The 20,053-nt window shown below is 49.1% G+C and overlaps 2 protein-coding genes across 3 annotated transcripts in view; one reads left to right on the top strand and one right to left on the bottom strand.

The window, feature by feature from the left end:
• The window catches only part of LOC117886991 (zinc finger protein 445-like), a 731,357-nt gene that overhangs the window by 486,637 nt on the left and 224,667 nt on the right, over positions 1–20,053 (bottom strand). The gene's annotated exons all lie outside the window — the stretch shown is intronic.
• The window catches only part of LOC117886966 (butyrophilin subfamily 1 member A1-like), a 40,261-nt gene continuing 29,893 nt past the window's right edge, over positions 9,686–20,053 (top strand). The window contains exons 1-2 of one of the 2 annotated variants that reach the window (XM_034789157.1): positions 9,686–9,785; positions 12,976–13,577. The gene's annotated coding sequence lies outside the window, so the exon portion shown is untranslated. Of the gene's footprint in view, positions 9,786–12,972; positions 13,578–20,053 lie in introns of those variants that run through there. The other variant, XM_034789158.1, reaches the window with a different exon arrangement.

The raw sequence follows: 20,053 nt of genomic DNA, 5'->3' as shown, positions 1-20,053 counted from the left end.
ATTCCTATATGCAAACAGGGCTTCAATTAAGTTCCTTAGAATGCTTATTCTACATGTGGACTGTGGGAGAGAGATGACTAAATATCCCTTTGTCTGGCAAAACGGGTTTCTTAACCCTGCATCTATTCACACTTTACAATAGTTTTTGGTATATAAATGTAGTTCCTTAAAAATCATCTGCCCACATTTCTTGCAATGATCATGAAGAACAGTTTGACACATAGGCACGGGAACTAGGGGTGCTTGTTTCCGGATCCCAAAAGCGGCGTTCCATGGTGGTGAGCATGTCCATGAATGCCACAAGCAAACTCATGTCGTTTGTGTTACTCGGGTCGATATCATCGTCAGAGTCCTCACTGTCACTTTGGATCTTAAGGAATAACTCGACTGCCAAACGTGACGTGCTGGCGAGACTCATCAGCATATTCCTCAGCAGTTCGGGCTCCATTCCCGCAGACCGAAAGGGAAGACAGAGTGTGCAGTACAAAAAACGTTGAAAGATGGCGCCAAATGTGGACAGAAGCAAAGGGAATGCTGGGATGCGAACTGATGCATCATGGGGCGTTGGGACAGGGCCCAGAATGCCCAGGATGGGGGCAGGAGTTAGGGTGAAGGGAGCACAGTGCTGGGATTAGGGGTGCAGAAGGGAGGTGCAGGTGTTGGGGTGAAGGGGGCACAGTGCAGGGGTTAGGGGCACAAGGGTTGGGATGTACGAGGGGCAGGGGTTAGGATGAAAAGGGCACTGCAGGGATTAGGGGTGCAGAAAGGAAGTACAAGGGTAGGAGTGAAGGGGGTGTAGGGATTAGGGGCACAGGAGGGGAATGCAGGGATTAGGGACAAAGGGAGCACAGTGTCAGAGAATAACAGTTCTCACTTTTTGTTTGGGTACAGCAAATCAGATACTTTATTATCTCTTTATCAATTGCATAGAGGGAGAGAGCTAAATAGGTCCCTCAACAGGTAAACAATTTCAGCAAGCATTTATACCTTTTGTTACAGACAATAATGAGCAACAGCTGCATTTTGTTTATACATAGGTCATTCTGATATCTTGTTTTGCTTACTAATGTAGACTCTTAGTCTACATTCCATATTATCTACACAAGGTCGCAACAACTTCTCACACAGTTCTTTCCCACTCGCCTCACACATTCCTCGCTTCTACAAATCTCGCGTTATTAGGGTTACAGTTAGCCTAACTCTTGCTAACGAACTGTCATGCATTGCATCCCCTTCCTGTCAGTTCTTTCTCTGCTTCCACAACAGTGTAGGGGTTGGGGTGAAGGGATGGTGGGGAGCCCACGGGGGCTGGGGCAATGGGGGGAACGCCATGCCCACACGGGCCAGGGGCACCAAAATGCAAGTTCGCCCAGGGTGCCATTTTTCCTAGGCGGGTGTAGTGCATTAAACTGCTCCATGTAGGAATGTGCTACAGGTAGCAATTACCAATATGCAATGCAGGGGTCGGCAACCTTTCAGAAGCGGTGTGCCAAGTCTTGATTTATTCACTCTAATTTAAGATTTCGCGTGCCAGTAATACATTTTAGCATTTTTAGAAGGTCTCTTTCTATGTCTATAATATATAACTAAACTATTGTTGTATGTAAAATAAATAAGATTTTTAAAATGTTTAAGAAGCTTCATTTAAAATTAAATTAAAATGCAGAGCCCCCGGACCAGTGGCCAGGACCCGGGCAGTGTGAGTGCCAATGAAAATCAGCTCGCGTGCCGCCTTCAGCACCCGTGCCATAGGTTGCCTACCCCTGACGTAATGGATTGTAAGAAACTGCTATTGTAGTAAACTGCTACCTGATGTAGCAAATGGCCCACAGGTAGCAGTTTCTTGCACTATAGAAGTGAGGTTCTTACCCACGAAAGCTTATGCTCCCAATACTTCTGTTAGTCTCAAAGGTGCCACAGGACCCTCTGTTGCTTCTTGCACTATAGTGTATGTGAAATTGCTACATGTAAAAATGTGCTATCTGTAGCAGTTATTTATACATATAGATTGTAAGAAACAGCTTTTGTAAAAAGTTGCTACTTCCCTTATAGGTCATGTTTTCTAGACCTTAAATTTTTTTTCCTCTTCTCTGGACTCTCTCCAATTTGTCCACATCTTTCCTGAAATGTGGTGCCCAGAACTGGACACAATACTCAAGTTGAGGCCTAATCAGCACAGAGTAGAGCGGATATCCCAGGGTGATGTTCTGTTTTTTTGCATAGATCCCTTTCCAGAGTACTCGTATTCAGCTTGTGGTCCAGATCCCTTTCCGCAGTACTGCTTCCTAGGAAGTCATCTCCCATTTTGTATGCGTGCAGCTTATCATTCACAAACTTTATAATTGTACTCTGTACGTAAACCGAAAGGGGTACTTTTCAATGGTGCTGCAAGCACTGATGGCTCACAAGGGACGTTTCACCACCATCAACGTAGGATGACCGGGAAAGGTACATGACGCTCGCATCTTCAGGAACTCTGGTCTGTTTCAAGAACTGCAGCAAGGGACTTTCTTCCCAGATCAGAAGATAACCAAGAATTTGTCGTCCCAACAAATCACACTCCCTATTATACCAACTCACTGGTCCCCTCCAAAGGGCCTCAGATAGCCTACTTTAGCTTCCACAAGCCTGTGTGCTAAATGTATTGGCTCCTCACAACCGTTTTACTGGTCTTATTACCCTGTCTCATCTATTGAGAATCTCTGGGACATCCTCTTGAGCGACGGATGGAGAGGTTTCCTTTGAGGGCCCCTCGGCTACTGGCATAGGCCCCTTTCTAGTTCTAACAGTGGACGGTCCAAGGTGCCCAGGACGTCCTCCACCTGTATGACTCCACTGTCCAATAACCTGTGTGTGTCATCACATGGGGGTCCCACCAGTAGCTCAGGGGTGTCAGGAATGGGCCTAAATACTTCTGCCATGGGGTTTAGGGAGGAAGAGGAGGAGTTCTCTTTTGATTCAGCTGATAGAGACTGAAATCTTGTCTCCATCCCAGGATACACCATGGTTGTGTCTTTCTCCTCAGACTCACTCTCGAATTTGCTGCACAGTGGTAGGTTAGCTGCAGGGGGTCGGCTGTCCACGTTGGAGGGCGGCTTTGGTCCAGCACCTTCGTTCTGCCCGGTTGCCCTGTTGTGACCCATCTCATAAGGGGTGCCTACCAATTCCCCCACAGGGAGCAAAAGGTTTCTATGCCCTGTCTTTGTCTGCCCTGGACCCTCTTTAGGTTTGATCTTGTAGACCGGCAGGTCTCCTAGCTTTTCCATCACCAAGTAAGGTATTGCCTTCCATCTGTCAGCTATCTTGTGTTTGCCAGCAATACCCAAATTTTGCAGCAGGACTCTGTTCCCCAGCTGGAGCTCTTGCAGACATACCCTAGCATCATATCGATGTTTGTTGCGGTCTGCGTTCTTCCGAGCCGCAGATGTAGCTAAGTGATAAGCATCCCGCAGCTTTTCTCTTAGTCGGGATACATATTGCTGATGAGTTTATAGCTATCTCCATCCTCTGATACACCAAAGCACAAGTCTATGGGTAATCTTGGTTCTCGCCCAAACATTAAGAGATATGGGGTGACTCCTGTAGCATCATTCTTTGTGGCATTGTAGGCATGCACCAGAAATGAGACATGTTAGCTCCAGGTTGCCTTCTGCTCTGGCTGCAAAGTCCCCAACATATCTAATAGGGTTTGGTTGAACCTCTCTGGCTGAGGATCACCTTGTGGGTGATAACACATTGTCCTAGACTTTTTAATGCCTGCTATCCTCAGCATCTCCTTCAGAAGGTGACTCTCAAAGTCCCGCCCCTGATCCGAGTGTATCCGGGCTGGAAATCCATAAACTGAGAAATATTTTTCCCACAGTACTCGAGCGACAGTGGTGGCCCTCTGATCACGTGTAGGATATGCCTGCGCATATCGTGTATAATGGTCAGTCACTACTAGAATGTTCCCAATATTCCTCTTGTCTACTTCTAAAGACAAGAAATCAATGTATACCAGCTCCAGAGGTTTGTTGCTGGTGATGTTCTTCAGATATGCAGCCCTCGTGGGCAGAGTTTTCCTTTGAACACATCGAGCGTAGGCCTCACATTTCCTGCGAACATCTTCAGCCATCCGGGGCCAATAGAACTTACTACGAATAAGTTCTAGGGTCCTCTCCATCCCTAAATGTCCAAAGTCATCATGCAGGGCCCTCATGGCCAGGGCTCTGTACTCTTTTGGCAGCACTAACTGTGCTCGTTGCTTTTGTAAAGGGTCTGTGGTCACTCGGTGTAGCACTCCCTGAATCAGTTTTAGTTTGGTCCATTCTCTCAATAGTAGTTTACCCTCCGGGTTAGGTGGGACAACCGTAGCTGGGCTTCGCCCCTCCCTTTTGGCAAGTAGTGTATCACGAATGTCAATATCTTGCAACGGGGCTTCTTGCCAATCAGCCGCATTGAGCATGGGCAAAGGAGATTGGTCCAATGCAATATAGTTCACTGAAGCAGAAGGCACGCATTCAGGGGGCAGGCCCAAAGCTTCTGCAGTACATCCATGAAGACTCTCATGGGCCTCTGGCTCTCGGCGACTCACACTGCAAATAGCCCTCACTCCATCTGTGGGTATCACAGCAACTCCTGGTGCCTGTGGACGCCTGGACAATGCATCTGCATCTACATTGCTTCTCCCTGATCGGTATTGCATGCTGAAGTCATAGCTAGCCAAAGCGGCCACCCATCTTTGCCCTGTAGCATCCAGCTTATCACTTGTTAACACATAGGTCAGTGGGTTGTTGTCTGTCCACACCTGGAACTGAGCATCATACAAGTAGTCTCGAAATTTCTCAGTGATGGCCCATTTCAAGGCCAAGAACTCCAGCTTGTGGGCAGGATAGCGAGTTTCACTATCAGACAGTCCTTGGCTGGCAAAGGCTACAGGTTTACGTTTGCCTTCCACTTCCTGGTACAGTACCACTCCCAACTGGCATCAGTATGCAGGATAAACGGCTTGCTTGGATCAGCAAAGACTAGGAACAGAGCATGTGTTAGGCAAGTAATGATTTCTCGAAAAGCCCTTTCACATCTCTCATCCCACCGTAACCCAAATGGTTCGAAGGGGCCATAGTGTCTCTGCACAGGAGTTTTTGGGACCTCCCCTTATTCTTGGTCTTAGATTTGTTCTTGCTGGACTGGTATCCCCTGGTAAGATCATTCAGAGGTTTTACAATCATAGCATAGTTTTTCACAAATCTGCGGTAGTAGCCACTAAACCCAAGAAAGGTCTTGAGTTCTCTGTAGTTACTTGGACATGGCCACCTAGTGAGTGCTTCTATTTTATCGGGATCAGTACTCACACCCTCTTGGGACACGATGTGACCCACATACTTCACCGAGGTCCTGCAGAACTGGCATTTGTCAATTGAAAGCTTCAAACCATAATCCTCCAACCTATCAAGCACTTTAAGAAGTCTTTCTTCATGCTCCTCCAAGGTTCTACCAAACACAATCAGGTCATCCAAATAAACTAACACTTGCAGTAAATTCATGTCTCCCACAACTTTCTCCATAAGACGTTGAAATGTGGTAGGTGCTCCAGAAATCCCTTGGGGCATGCGTTCGAACTGATAAAACCCTAATGGGCAGATGAAGGCTGTCTTCTCCTTATCTTCTTCACCCAGAGGGATCTAGTAGTATCCACTCCAAAGATTCAACACAGAGAACCACTGGCTTCCCAGCAAACAGTCTAAGGCATCTTGGACTCAGGGCATTGTGTACTGGTCGACCACAGTACCGCGGTTTAGGGTGCGGTAGTCAATACACATCCGGATTTTCCCATTCTTTTTATGGACTACCACAATGGGTGAGGCGTATGGGCTGCAGGACTCTGTAATGGTGCCATTCGCAGCCAGCTCCTGAAGATGTTGTTGCACATCTTCCATCTCGGAATAAGGGACAGCGGCATCATGCTTTTACCTGTCTCCTCCCCGACTCACACTGAAAGCAACAAGAATGCTGGAAAAAACAAAGACTTTAACTGAGGAGACTGGTCCCAGGCTTGAGAGAGAAGCCTGTGTATTAAGAACTGGAACATCCAGTGAGGTGTGAGAAAACTGCTTAATCTAAATACTGCCTAGTGTAATAGGGTTTCAGATTTAGACTGTGTGCTTACCTTTTATTTTCTTAAATAACTATCTCTGACCTTTTATGCCTACCAGTTATAATCACTTACAATCTCTTTCTGTAGCTAATAAATCTGTTTTATATTTTACCTAAAACAGTGTGTTTTGGTTGAAGTGTTTGGGAAATCTCAGATCAGTTTACAAAGGCTTGTGTATGTCCTCTCCACACTGAAGGAGGGCTGAACTGGGTAATAAACTTACACTGATGAGGCTTCTGACCAGGGCAAGACAGTACAGTTCTGGGATGCAAGGCTGGGGAGCAATTGGCCTGTAGCTTTCTCTGTGTGATTCATCAGTGGCTCAGGGAGCATTCATGCAATCTAGCTGGGTGTGGAGTGCCACATGCTGTTGTGCTGAGTGATAACTGCACCTGGAGGGGTTTGCTGCTTATCACTAACAAAACATTGAGAGAGACAGCCCAGGCTGGAGAGTTAAGGGGGCACTCCAGGGATTCTGTCACAGTAGGGACCTTGGGGTTTTTTTCCACCTAGCTCCACAGCATGGGGTGTGAGTTGCCTTGCTAGAATCATCTGGGGGTATCTCACCAAAGGCATTCCTTGCCATTGCAGGGGTCTTGGACAGTGGTGCATCCCAGTCCCGCCAATTCCCGGCCTGTGGCAGACAATAGATTAGTCTCCAGATGGTTGTAATGCTTTAGTCTAATCGAGATGATTGGGCTCTTTGCAGAGGTAATTTAACTGGGTGGGGTATAGTGGCCTAGGATGTGCAGAAAGTCAGATTACAACATATGCCTGGTGAGGGATCATTGAAAAATTCATGAGCTGCTGAATATTTTGCCGTTGAAATGCGTGTAATCCACTGCATGTAGAATGGTGAGATTTTATTGTATGTTTGTTACTAGGGTGACCGTATTCCAGGTGTCCAAAAAGAGGACACTGATGAGGGGTGGGAGCTGGGGGGGAAAATAAGGGGGTAGAGTTGATGGTGCATGAGGGGGTGCAGTGGGGGTATTCATGAGTTGAGGGCCATGTCAGTCGCTGTCACAGTGGCAGGGTGGCTGGCAGAGTCGGGGGAGAGACCCGGCCCTGAACGTTGGTGGAGCCAAGCCCCCCTGGCTCTGAATTTGCTGGAGCTGGGGCACCACAGGCCCATATAACTCACTGCCCCTGCGAGTGGTGGCTGGTCACGCTGGACTGACTTCGTTTCCAGGTGTATTGAATTGTACTCAAAGGTGGCTAAAAATGTGTGAAATACATTGTTACCATTTCTTCTTCCCATCCGCAATTGCTGAGGTGGCCACCGGGGTGTTCATAGGATGGGACCTGCTCATAGGCAGCAGGTATAATAGGCCGGGGCAGGCTAAGCCTCCCCTGGCACAGCTGCAGCTGCCGGTTGCAGGTTTGCACAGGGAAGTTTTTGCTTATTATTATGCACCATGCAGGTTCCAGGACCGCTGAGGTGTCATGTGCTACTCAGCTTCCTGGGTTCATCACTGATCTCCCTGGATGTGAGCTTTTCCCATGGGGTAGCTTGGGGTCTCAGACAGGGAGGCACAGCGTGACACAGCTGCGGGGGCTCCAGCTGGCCCAGGGCTCCTCCCACTACCCATAGAGCTGCTTCAAGAAACAGTGTCTGAGGGTTTGACTGTACTAGGCGGGAGGTTTCTCTCTCTCATTGTACAATCCTAGTGTGGACAAGGCAAGTGATAGTTTCATCTTAGTGTAACTGGGTGAGAGGAACTATGGGGGATGGCTCGGCAGACTCGTGTTCACCTTGATTAGCTACACGGAGGTGAAACATCACTAGCCTCATCGCTAGGCTGTGAATCACTTTGCCAGAAGCTGAGAATGGACAGGGGATGGATCACTTGATGATTCCCTGTTCTGTTTATTCCTTCTGAAGCACCTGGTATTGATCACTGTTGGAAGGTGATCATCCAGTGATCCATTCCCTGTTTCCCATTCCCAGCTTCTGGCAAACAGAGGCTAGGGACACCATTCCTTGCCACCCTGGCTAATAGCCATTGATGGACCTGTCCTCCATGAACTTATCTAGTTCTTTTTTGAACCCTGCAATGGTCTTGGCCTTCACAACATCCTCTGGCAAAGAGTTCCACAGGTTGACTCTGAGTTGTGTGAAGAAATACTTCTTTTTGTTTGTTTTAATCCCGCTGCCTATTAATTTCATTTGGTCACCCGTAGTTCTTGACAGAGCAAGACGGGTACCCAGAAATCACCTACTACAGGACAGGCCCACCAAGGACAATAACAGAACACCACTGGCCATCACATACAGCCCCCAGCTAAAACCTCTCCAGCGCATTATCCACGATCTACAACCTATCCTGGAAGATGATCCCTCACTCTCACAGACCTTGGGAGGCAGGCCAGTCCTCGCTTACAGACAACCCCCCAACCTGAAGCAAATACTCACCAGCAACTACACACCACACCACAGAAACACCAACCCAGGAACCAATCCCTGTAGCAAACCTTGTTGCCTACTCTGTCCCCATATCTACTCTGGCAGCACCATCAGAGGACCCAACCACATCAGCCACACCATCAAGGGCTCATTCACCTGCACATCCACTAATGTTATATATGCCATCATGTGCCAGCAATGCCCCTCTGCCATGTACATTGGCCAAACCGGACAGTCCCTCCGCAAAAGAATAAATGGACACAAATCGGACATCAGGAATGGTAACATACATAAGCCAGTAAGTGAACACTTCAATCTCCCTGGTCATTCTATTACAGATTTAAAAGTCACTATCATTGAACAAAAAAACTTCAGAAACAGACTTCAAAGAGAAACAGCAGAACTAAAATTCATTTCCAAATTTAACACCATTAATCTGGCCTTGAATAGGGACTGGGAGTGGCTGGCTCATTACAGAAGCAACTTTTCCTCTCCTGGAATTGACACCTCCTCATCTATTATTGGGAGTGGACTAAATCCACCCTGATTGAATTGGCCCTGTCAACACTGGTTCTCCACTTGCGAAGTAACTCCCTGCTCTCCATGTGTCAGTATATAATGCCTGCATCTGTAACTTTCACTCTATGCATCTGAAGAAGTGAGGTTTTTACCCACAAAAGCTTATGCCCAAATAAATCTGTTAGTTTTTAAGGTGCCGCCAGACTCCTTGTTGTTTTTGTAATTCTTGTGTTATGAGAAGGAGTAAATAACACATCCTTACTTACTGTCTCCACTTCAGTTAGGGTGACCAGACAGCAAGTGTAAAAAATTGGGATGGGGGTGAGGGGGTAATAGGAGCCTATATAAGAAAAAGACCCCAAAATCGGGACTGTCCCTATAAAATTGGGACATCTAGTCACCCTAACACAGGTCATGCCTTTATAGACCTCTGTGATACCTTTCCCCCCCAGTCGTTCCTTTTCCATGCTGAAAAGTCCCGGTTTTATTAACTTCTCCTCACAAGGGAGTTGTGCAGGGAGCTGGCTGGGATGCAAGTGAGGGCAGCGGCTTCAGTGAATGTTACTGAGCATGTTCCGGTCCCTGCAGCCTGCTCAGGAAACAGCGAAGTTGTAAATACCTATAAGTGGGGGAGTCTCAGAAATCATGTGACCGCAGCTCAGCTGTTTTCTCCTCCCTGCAGCGGAAGTCGCAGGAACCCCAGGAGCTGCCGAAGGAGCACAGGTGAGACTGGGAGGTGGAGTGGGGTGGAACTGGTGTGGGAGCTGGGTCAGATGTGGTGGGGGGCGGGGCAGTGGTGAAAGTAAAATTATTTTCTCCCCCTGTCTTCGCCCCACCCGACGTTACCTGGGGCGGGGGGAGGGAGCTGGGAGGGGTAGGGCAGACCGTGCCTGGAAGGGCGGGGGCAGGTCCGGGGTTTTGCTCCTTTCCCTGCTAGGAGGGGCAGCCGCTGTACCGCTCCCAGCCCCCCCCCCCTCTCCCCACCCACACACACACACACACACTTCTCCTGAGGGGCCGGGGGCGGGTCGGTGTCTCTCCGGTGCGGGCTGGTGCAGCCTGACCGGACCGGCCTATTGCTCGGCTGTGGGGGGAGGGGGGGGGGTAGAATCGAGGTGTCAGATCTGGGGGCAGAACTGCTGGGGGGGGGGGGGGTTGATTTGAGGGTTGAGGCCGGGCAGAGGAGGGGGTGGGAGCTTGTGCCCTGGGGCAGAAATCACCTTGCTCGGTAAAGGTGGGGGGGACGACAGCTAAGTGTGACACACACACCCCGGGCCCGGCAGGGGGAGTTCAGACATTGACACCCCAAAACCCAACATCATCTTGTTTTATTAATCTCCTGCTCTGGGGGGCTTATTGCATGATCCTTGGGAGTCGCGGGGCTGACTCATTAGTTTTGAGCAGTGCAGGTTACCAATACTGCACCTTTTATAGAAGCCTCCACTTCTCTATTCCCACCGGCTCAGCTTCAGGGTGGGAAACACCTACCTGCTCACAGCAGCAGCCAGAGCATGTTCCTGAGCTTAGGGAAGTGAAACTGTCCAGGGGAGCCAGCCAGGGCCAGGAGTGGCACCAGGGTTTTTACCACCCTAAGTGGCAGCGCTCCTCCTCTGAGCATTCGGCGGCGGGGGTCCTTCCACTCCGCGTCTTCAGGGCACTTCGGCGGCGGGTCCCAGGGCAAGTGAAGGACCCGCCGCCTAATTTCCACCGAGAACAGCAAAATGCCACCCCCCAAATCCTGCCGCCCTAGGCAAACGCCTAGGGTCGCCTAGTGGAAGCGCCAGCCCTGGCCAGGGCCTCAGGGAACCCTATGGGATGTCTCCAGGATGAAGCTACTGGTGCCGTCGCTCTGGTGTATTGTGGAGAACCTGTCGCTCTAGAGTGTGGGTGCAATTTCTGCCCATCTGCATCCCCGTGGCAGGAGGGAGCCATTACGTCCGTCCCCTGCCCTCAGTGTAGACAAGGTGCGCAACAGAGAAGCCTCAGGCCAACCAGACAGCTGGCAAATTCTAGGGCAGGGCCAGTGTAACCCAGGCCTGCTGGGTGTGGTGCTCTGTCCCATGTAGTGGCACCTAGACCACTTAGACATGAATGAGTGTGCTACAGTGCTGGCTAGGAGCCCTGTGGCTTTTAGCTCATGCGGTGGAGGCTCAGGCATTTAGCTCCAGAGGTCTGGGGTTTGTGAGCATTACCCAGATCCACTGTTGTTAGAATTGAGAAGCCCTTTCTGTTTAAATGATGATGTTTCTAAGCACTCTAAACTCGGCATGTATGCTTGGATTGCTTTGAAATTTGATGTGTCTTATAGGGGGCTGGGAGGGGGCTGGAGATCCAAAATTGGGGTCATTTGACCAAGAGTTTCCTAAGATACAGCCCCCGCTCCCCTGAAAAAATAAGCACTTTTCTTAAGGTTGACTGATTCTACCCACAGATTTCTGCACACACATGGGGATCAAATTGTGGCTGTGAGCGGGCCCTAGAGGGTCCCTCTGACAGTCAGCCCCAGCTAGGGTGTGGCACCTATCACCCCTTAGGAAAAGCTATATTAAAAAAATGCTACATTCAATAAAGAGTTAATTTCTCCTGGTAGGCTGGAGCCTAATGACCACACAGCAAATGAATTACAGAGTATGTATGAGAACTGCTCACCATCTAGTTTTCATACCCTAGGACAGTGGCTCTCAACCTTTCCAGACGACTGTACCCCTTTCAGGAGGCTGATTTGTCTTGCCTACCCCCAAGTTCCACCTCATTTAAAAATACAAAAGTGTCACAGCCATTAGTACTGAAAAAGTGCTTCCTTTCTCACTGTTGCCATATAATTATAAAATAAATCAATTGGAATTTAAATCTTTTACTTACATTTAGCGTTATATAGTCTATAGAGCTGTATAAACAAGTCAGTGTCTGTGAAATTTCTGTTTGCATTGACTTTGCTTGTGCTTTTTTATGTAGCCTGTTGTAAAACTAGGCAAATATCTAGATGAGTTGATGTATCCTCTGGAAAGCTTTTGCATACCCCAAGAGTATGTGTACCCTCAGTTGAGAACCACTGCCCTAGGTGGCTGAACAGAATTTAAGAGTGGTTAGTAAATGGAAGTAACACTTGTGTATTATAAATTCAACACCTGCTGCTGGCAGAAATCTGCAAATGAAACCTAGGTGGGTTGTCTGTATAAAAAGGGGCTTTTTATGTTGGGGAAATGTAATTGGAGTACAGCAGAAAATTGAGAAGGTGCGCATGCTATTTTAGGAAAAAAAAACAATGACAGATGTGTCTGCTGACAGTTCTGTATATGTAGCTGGGCTATTCTATATGTATCGCACGCACACGACATTCTGACTCCTCTGAAGAGTAAAACTCCCCAGCCTGAAAAGAGTTCTTTCCCCTCATTGTTCTGCTTGTTGCCATGTTGGGGATCTTGTGGGTATTCCCAATGATTCAGTGTATTGTTTTCCAGAGACATCCCTGCATTGTGCCTGGTGAGCAGTAGCCTTTATTTCAGAGGTCCCCAAACTGGGGGCACGCTCCCTAATGGGGCCCTGGAGGAAAGTTAGAGGGGGGGGCATGGCAGGGCCTAGGCCAGCCTCCATGGGGGGCAGGGAGAGAGCACCACCCAGCCCCACTCTGCTCCCAGCTCTGCTCTGGTTCCGCCCTTAGCCATGTCCCTGGCCCCATCCCCAGCCATGGCGCTGCCCTGCCCCAGCCTCAGCCCCTGGGAGAGTGTGGACAGAGGTAAGGGAGGGGTGTGACCCTCAAAAATTTGGGGACCACTGTTTTATTTGGAGGAATGCTGACGTGGGATGTAGTTCATATGAACGGTAATAGTTCCAACCTGTGTTGTCTTATGCCAAGATCACACTATAGTTGACTATCCTCATGTTACTTTATAATATCTCCTTTCACTTACAGATTGACTCCTGCCTGAGAACAGATATGGGCTGGGCTTCGATCTTTAGACCTTGCAGTATTACCATAAATGCCAGATGAGGAACAAGATTATTTTTTTTATGGGTTTGCTAAGGGAAGTTTCGTTCTGGGAGTGAGGTGAAAAAAGAGTTGAAAAACAAAAGAGTCAGTAAGGTTTTGAAGAACAGCAAAAGAGGCTCCTCAAACCTGTTACCTTCATTCGAAGAGGGATACCTGGAAAAGAGCCTGGTGGATAATCAGCTGAACATGAGCTCCCTGGAATATAAGCCTGCTGTTGCCACGGAAACTTACCTTTCGGTAGGACTGTGTGTGCGTCTTTAAGGGCTGAATGACTGTCCTGTTCCTGTTACTTCTCCGCGTTTATTTTCTGAGTGGGTCAAAGCATCAAGAGAGACACTTGTTTTCAGTGGAAATCAAACCAAACCCTTCAATTAAATCCACGAGAAGAAGCAACTCTAAATAATTAATTATGCAAGCTCTTAAATGGAAAGATTTGCTTGCAATGGGAGAGAAGAAATAAGGAATTAAGAGAAGCTGTAAGAACCGATGAGATCGTGAAAACACGGGGAAACTTCTGCCAATAGGTGAGCTTTGGTTACTTCTTAATTGTTGTTCTTATTTATTTGTATTGTAATAGCACTGGGGAAGCCCAGTCATGGTCAGGGCCCATAGTGCTGGATGCAGGACCAACACCGGACAAAACGAGTCCTTGTTCTTTGGGCTTCACTACCCCAGTTCTCCCTCTCGGGTGTCTGGACCCTGATTGTCACAATACCATCTATTTTTGTTAATCTTTTTCAATCCTCCCTTTTTCTCTCCCCCACCCCAAAAGAAAACCTCAGTAGAAGTAGTTTGCATAAAGACAGATGTTCAAGCAGAGTTGAAGTTCTCAGGGGAATAAGCAGAGGTGTGTATTATTTATCATATTATTGTGGACTAAGGTTTTCGGGGAGGAGGTGTGAAAATTTCAGTTCTAGGGTTTTGTTTTGTTTTTTTTCCTGGTTGGATAGTGTTGATAATTGTCTGCCTAGCGTTGGGATAGCTATTTTTAAAATATATTTTATATCTTGCTATTAAACACAAATAAACTTAAATACACACATCCCAGGGATCAGGGCCGACTTTATGCTGATTCCCCCGAATCGGGCCCCGCGCCCTAAAGAAGAGCACCTAACTTAGGCGCCTTTTTAATTTTTACTCACCCGGCGGTGGTCCGGGTCTTCAGTGGCACTTTGGTGGCGGATCCTTCACTCGCTCCAGGTCTTCGACGGCATTTTGGTGGTGGGTGCTTCAGTGCCGCGGAAGACCCGGAGTGAGTGAAGGACCCGCTGCCGAAGACCCGGACCGCCGCTGGGTATTCGAATCGGGCCCCGCACTTCCTAAAGCTGGTCCTGCCAGGGATTGTCACTCATAAACGTCTCTTGCTGTGAAGGCAAATCCATTAGAAATGGCTGCCCCTCACCATGGCTATTGGAGAGACATGACCACTGGCTTCTAATGGTTCCACATTAGAAATTGATGCTTTCTCCTCTTTCACAGTTATATTGGGGAGTCTGGGGTCCCTGTCCCTTTAGAGGAACTGGTACCTCCCAAGTCTGGGCAGCTTCTACAGTAGACAATTTAGGTGGGAAGTGTGATGGAGTCACAGGCCCTATCAGGGCCAGCTCTAGCTTTTTTGCCGCCCCAAGCAAAAAAAAAATTTGGCTGCCCCCCAGCCCTGGGTTCTTCCCCCACCCGCACCCCCTGCTGCCCCAGCCCTGAGCTCCCCCCTCCAAACATGACCTCCTTGTTCACCACAGCAATCCCCATTTACGCTTACAGTGGGGATCAAACCGTTTCTCCTATTTTTATTTCACTTTAGTATAAATCTCGCCTCCCCCCGTCCCCCGCAACCTCATCTTCAGTGCTCCAAATGCACATGGAAGGCATAGGGACTAACCCTCAAACCTTGTACCCAGAAAGGGATGGGGAGCTAGTAAAGAGGGTTCAGGCAGAGGAGCGGGTGTGGTGGTGCTTGGGGGCTCTACACTGGCAGAGAGGCGGGGTGTGATGTACTCGTGGAGGAGGAGAGGGGGTATCAGGAAGGTTGTGGGAGAAGAGGTGCAGGGGAGGGGAGAGGTGCGGGAGGAGAGGGCTGGGGGAGGGTACAAGGGGAGAGGTGTGGGTGAAGGGAGAATACAAGGGGAAGGGGTGCAGCGAAGGAGTAATGGGGGAGGTACAAGTGGAGGGGCTGCGAGTGGGATGGGGGGTACAAGGGCTGAGAGGGGCAGGCGCTGACAGCTTCTTCCCCAGCCCCGTCCAGGCAGAGCCGAGAGGACAGACACTGACCCCCAGGTGCCTGAGCTGTGGGGGTCCCCCGGCAGGGCAGTATCCCCCGCTGCCCTGCTTGGAGCCGGGCTCTGCCTCTCCCCTCCCAGGGCAGGCAGCGCAGGGCTTGAGGCGGGGGAGGTGCGTGGCGGGCTGGGTCCGGGGGCAGGAGGGGGCGGCGGCAGCTCCCTGGCAGCTCGGGCTGCCCAGCCACTCGCCCTATCAGCGCGCGAGCCGGGATCCGCACCCCCTGCCCAGCCCGGCGGTGCCTGCCCAGCCCCCTCGGGCGGGGAAAGGCCGCACCGCCCTGGGGAGACTCAGAGCAGCAGCGGCAGCAGGACCCCTCCTCCCTCACTGCATCCCGGCCCCACTTCCCTCCTCCCTCCCCGGCTCCTCACTCCCAGGCTGGGCTGCAGTTCAGGCTGCCCGGCCGCTGGAGAGCCGGAACTGCTGTCCAGCCTGTGCGACTCCGGCTGCCATGAGCGCCATCTAGCGACTGCAGCCAGAACTGCAGTGTCAGTTCCAGCTCAGCCTGAAAGCCTCAGCTGACAGGGAACATCTTGGTTCAGGGCCGGCTCCCGGCTTTTTGTGCCCCAAGGAAAAAAAAAAAACAGGTGGGGGGGCTGGAGTGCTGCCCCTTGGAAAGTGCTGCCCCAAGCACATGCTTGGAGCGCTGGTGCCTAGAGCCGGCCCTGGGCCCTATGCCCTGGAACTGCTCTGTATGAAGCCAGCCAGGACTCTGGATAGCGTGACTCCCCTCAGGGCATGCTGCCCAGGGCAAGGAGCCTCTTCGGCACTTCCCCTTGGTGGGTTCACCTGGACAGGACCCCTGGGGAAGCCAGAGGGCCCTGCACACCAACTCCGCAGTCAGACCTGACTCTGAGCCAGCCGGTAAAACAGAAGGTTTATTAGTCGACAGGAACACAGCATAGAACAGATCTTGCAAGCACAGAAATCAGTGACTTTCAGCAAAGTCCATCTTGTGGGGGACCCCAAGCTGGATGCCTCAGACTCTTCCCCCCCCCCCCCCCCTTCGAGTCCCCAACAGCAGACTGCCCAGCTTCCAACCAGGTGACCTCCCACATGCCTGTTGCCCCTCCCCCTCCTCCTGGTCTTTGTCTCGCTTCCTGGCTAAAGTGTCACCTGGTCACGTCCCCTTCCTGGTTCTCCTGTTAGGAAGGGCACCATCCATCCCTTATGTGCAGGCAGCTGGAGCAGCTTCACCTGCCCCTGAGGGCCTCAGGAAAAGTCACACACCCTTATTCCCACCACCTAGGCATTGGTGTAATACACAGGGAAACTGAGGTACACACAGTGTTCATGCACAACAGTAAGACTCTCATACAACATAACAAGGGGGAAACCCCACTTTGTTACAGGGAGTTTTGCTGTAACCCTTTACATTTTCTTTTGGCAGTGGTCGGTGCCTGCACCTTGTTGGAATTTCAGGTTGCAAAGACTTTTTTCTTTCCTGAGATATACTGATATTTCAGATTGCCTCCTTACAGGCCTTCACAGCAACTTCTATAGTTCCCTGGGCTTCTTGTAATAAGTGGCACAATTGCGGATGGGTCTGTGACATGTCCGGCTTATTCTTTGGTGAACCATTTGTAACTGATTTTACTTTTTCTTGCTCTCGTTCATTCCTTGTTTCAATCTTTTGATATTTAATCCCTTATCAGAATTTTCACCAAGACTGCCTGTGACTTTCTCTTTCCTTGCCTCACTGCTGACTGTTCTTTCAGATTCCCCTTCCTCCCATCCCCACCCCAAATCTTCTGTGTTTGATTCCTCCTCGATTCCTAACTCCCCAGATTGTTCAGTTTTCTTCTGCTCTTCCTGTCCTGATTTTTGCTCAGTCTGTAAGTGGGGGTGAGATTCTACCTCTGCTTATTGTCGGTTGTTTTTCCTCAGTCTCACCACACCATAACGACTGGAATATCTGGAATTTTTATATTCACAACATATACAGGTGGCAACTCCATTTTTATACAGGCATCCTCCTTATTTTTGGGGGGTGTTAGCCCATTCTCACTTTCAATATTTATGACCTGACGGTACATATCCTCCAGAATGTCACAGGTTTCTTCTAATACCTGCGTTCTGTGAGCTAGGTCCACTATTCTTACTTCTTGCCCAAATGAATACTCGTGCCCCATTGCTTTCTCTCTCCACATGATAACTTTATAACCAGCCTTTTTGTAACTGTTTAATGTAAGTCAGGTCTCTTGCTAGACTATCCCTCTGACAAATGAGTACGGAATTTACTTCCCTTGTTTGACAAAGCTGCTCTTTTAATGTTTTACTGGTCTCTTGCCTCGCCTCCTCCAGTTGCTCTACTTTTCTCTTAAATCTTCTTCCCCGGATATTACATGCCACATATACACAATCCAGGGCTATTCCTGTCACCTCTTGAGCTTTTTTTAATTTTAAAGAATTCCTTTTTAAAGAGGGAACACATTAAATTCCATGGATCTGTGTGTGCCCAAAGAACTCCATTACTTGGTTTTCTCACTAACCCTCCCGCGTGGGTTTTAATGTAGTCTCGCACACAGGCCTCCAAAGGCGTTTGTGGGTCTGTCGCAACAAATGCCTGAACAGATACTTTATTCTGTTCCATACTTCCCTTAGAAAAATAGTAGAAGGCGTCCCTTCCTTGCTCCTATTAAATATTTCACAGGGATTTATTTCTGCTGAGAAGGGCGGTGGGACTGTCCTTACTTCTCCTTCAGCCACTTACAGCTGGAGTATACTGAGACAGGGGCGTAGTCACGGGTGGGCCTGAGTGGGCTGCGGCCCACCCACTTAGCATCCAGGCCCACCCAAATTGGGGCCGGAGCCCCCCAAATCCACAGGCTGGGACTCCTAACCCAGTGTCCGTCAACTGGGCTGCATCCGCCTCCTGCCAGCCGCAGCACTAGCTTCGTGAGGGGGTGTACCTTGTGGGGGCAGGCTAGCACTGGAGCCAGAAATTGGGGCAGCAGTGTCTGACCATCATCAGGATGGGGGCACGGCCCAGATCTTGAGCTCCATGGGCGCGTCCCCCCTCCACCCCCTGGGCGCGTCCCCCCTCCACCCCACAGGCGCACCCCGCAGTCTGTGTGCCCCAGGCAGCCTCATCTTCGGGTGCCTGCTGAGAGGTAAGGGGGTGGAGGGAGGTGGGTCCCCCCTCACTCCTCCCCAGGGCACCAGATCCCTCCTGTGCCCCTGATCCTTCCTTATCCCCATCCCCCATCATTGCCCACCCACTCAGAAGCCGGGGCCCATCCACTTTTCCTGTCCTTGATACGCGACTGCACCGAGAGGAGTGGTGGTGACCAAGGTACCCCACAAAGTTTTCCTTGATCCTCTGTCGGTGGTGTAGTCCAGAGGAGTCCAAAATTTGGAGAGCTTATTAACAAATTTGGGGAGTTTATTAATGATGTCAAACCATCTGACTCCCTCTGCCACTCCTATAGGGTTTCTACCCATACCTGAATGCTGAGACCCTCCGACACAAATCCTATTTCCCTGTTTTGGTAGCATACGCAAATTTTCCCTGAGCTTGGTTCTTACCACATCACATAGACAGACAAACAAAATGACATAAAATGCAAACCAGGATACAGGAAGTGTCCCTTTTAGTCCATTATGACTTTTGATCTATTTTCTCGGACCTTCCTTTCCATTGGGCTTTCTATATTCTTTATGGCCCCACTTGTTGGACACCCATTCTGTAGCCTTTTATTTTATTTATGCTTAATTTTATTATACCACCATGGGTTTGGCTCTGACGGCTACAGTCTCAGGTTCAACAGAGTTATCTCTGTTTGATCTAGAACTCATAGGCACATGTGAAGCCATAGGCAAGTAACGTATGCAATCACAGGTACAAGGTCCACTATCTTTTAGCAGTTGTCAACAAAGTTATGAATGTCACAGCATATACAATTCCTAAATATATCCATGCACCAGTTATAACTACAGACGTACTCACTGTAACATTGCATTCTGTATGATTTTATGAAAATATGCTAATGAGGTGAATATAACGTAACTGGAATATGCTTCATGCAAAAGGTCTCTTGTAAGGTATCATTACAAAGCTTATAATCTACTGAGTGTGGTCATCCTATTTGTATGTATGTATCATTCTTGTATCTGAAACTAGAAATATGAAATATAACTCTGAGGGCCTATTGTATTTATGCAAAGTGTGGGCCATTAATGGTGGTTTAGAATCTTGATGGCTCCAATTAACCAGGATAATTGACTGTAGATGGCTCTGTTTACTTGCAAGTCTTCCTGTATACCTGTGTGCTGGCAAGTGGGTAATGAAGTCTTACAATGACATGTGATCATGTCACCTGAACTGGAATCCATTTTTAACTTGGTGCTTTTCCATTTAGAAGGAGGGGTGGGAACCCAGAGAGGGACAAAGGATTCCAGCCAGTGGCTTCCCCAGGAATTGAAATTAGGGGGGGGTGTTTGAATTTACGGGGGGGGGGGTCAGGGTTGATGAGGGGTGAGACTGTAAGGGTGAAGGTGGGCTGTATGGCACCATAGTAAAAACTGAAAAATGTTTCATGACCATTTTATTAGATTTAACTCACGTTTTAAAATCATCACACAAATTAAAGTTGGCTACTCAAGCCTTCTATGAAGCACTACGTCTACATCTTTCTTGATTTCTTGTTATAATTTTGCACAACTCAGTTAATGAACTTCTTGAATGCAATGTGTTCATCTTTGGTGGCTTCTCATGTGTCCGGTA

The sequence above is a fragment of the Trachemys scripta genome, chromosome 14, assembly GCF_013100865.1.
Source record: "Trachemys scripta elegans isolate TJP31775 chromosome 14, CAS_Tse_1.0, whole genome shotgun sequence".
NCBI lineage: Eukaryota > Metazoa > Chordata > Testudines > Emydidae > Trachemys > Trachemys scripta.
The sequence above is the reverse complement of the archived record's forward strand: the minus strand, read 5'-3'. Positions and strand labels throughout refer to the sequence as shown.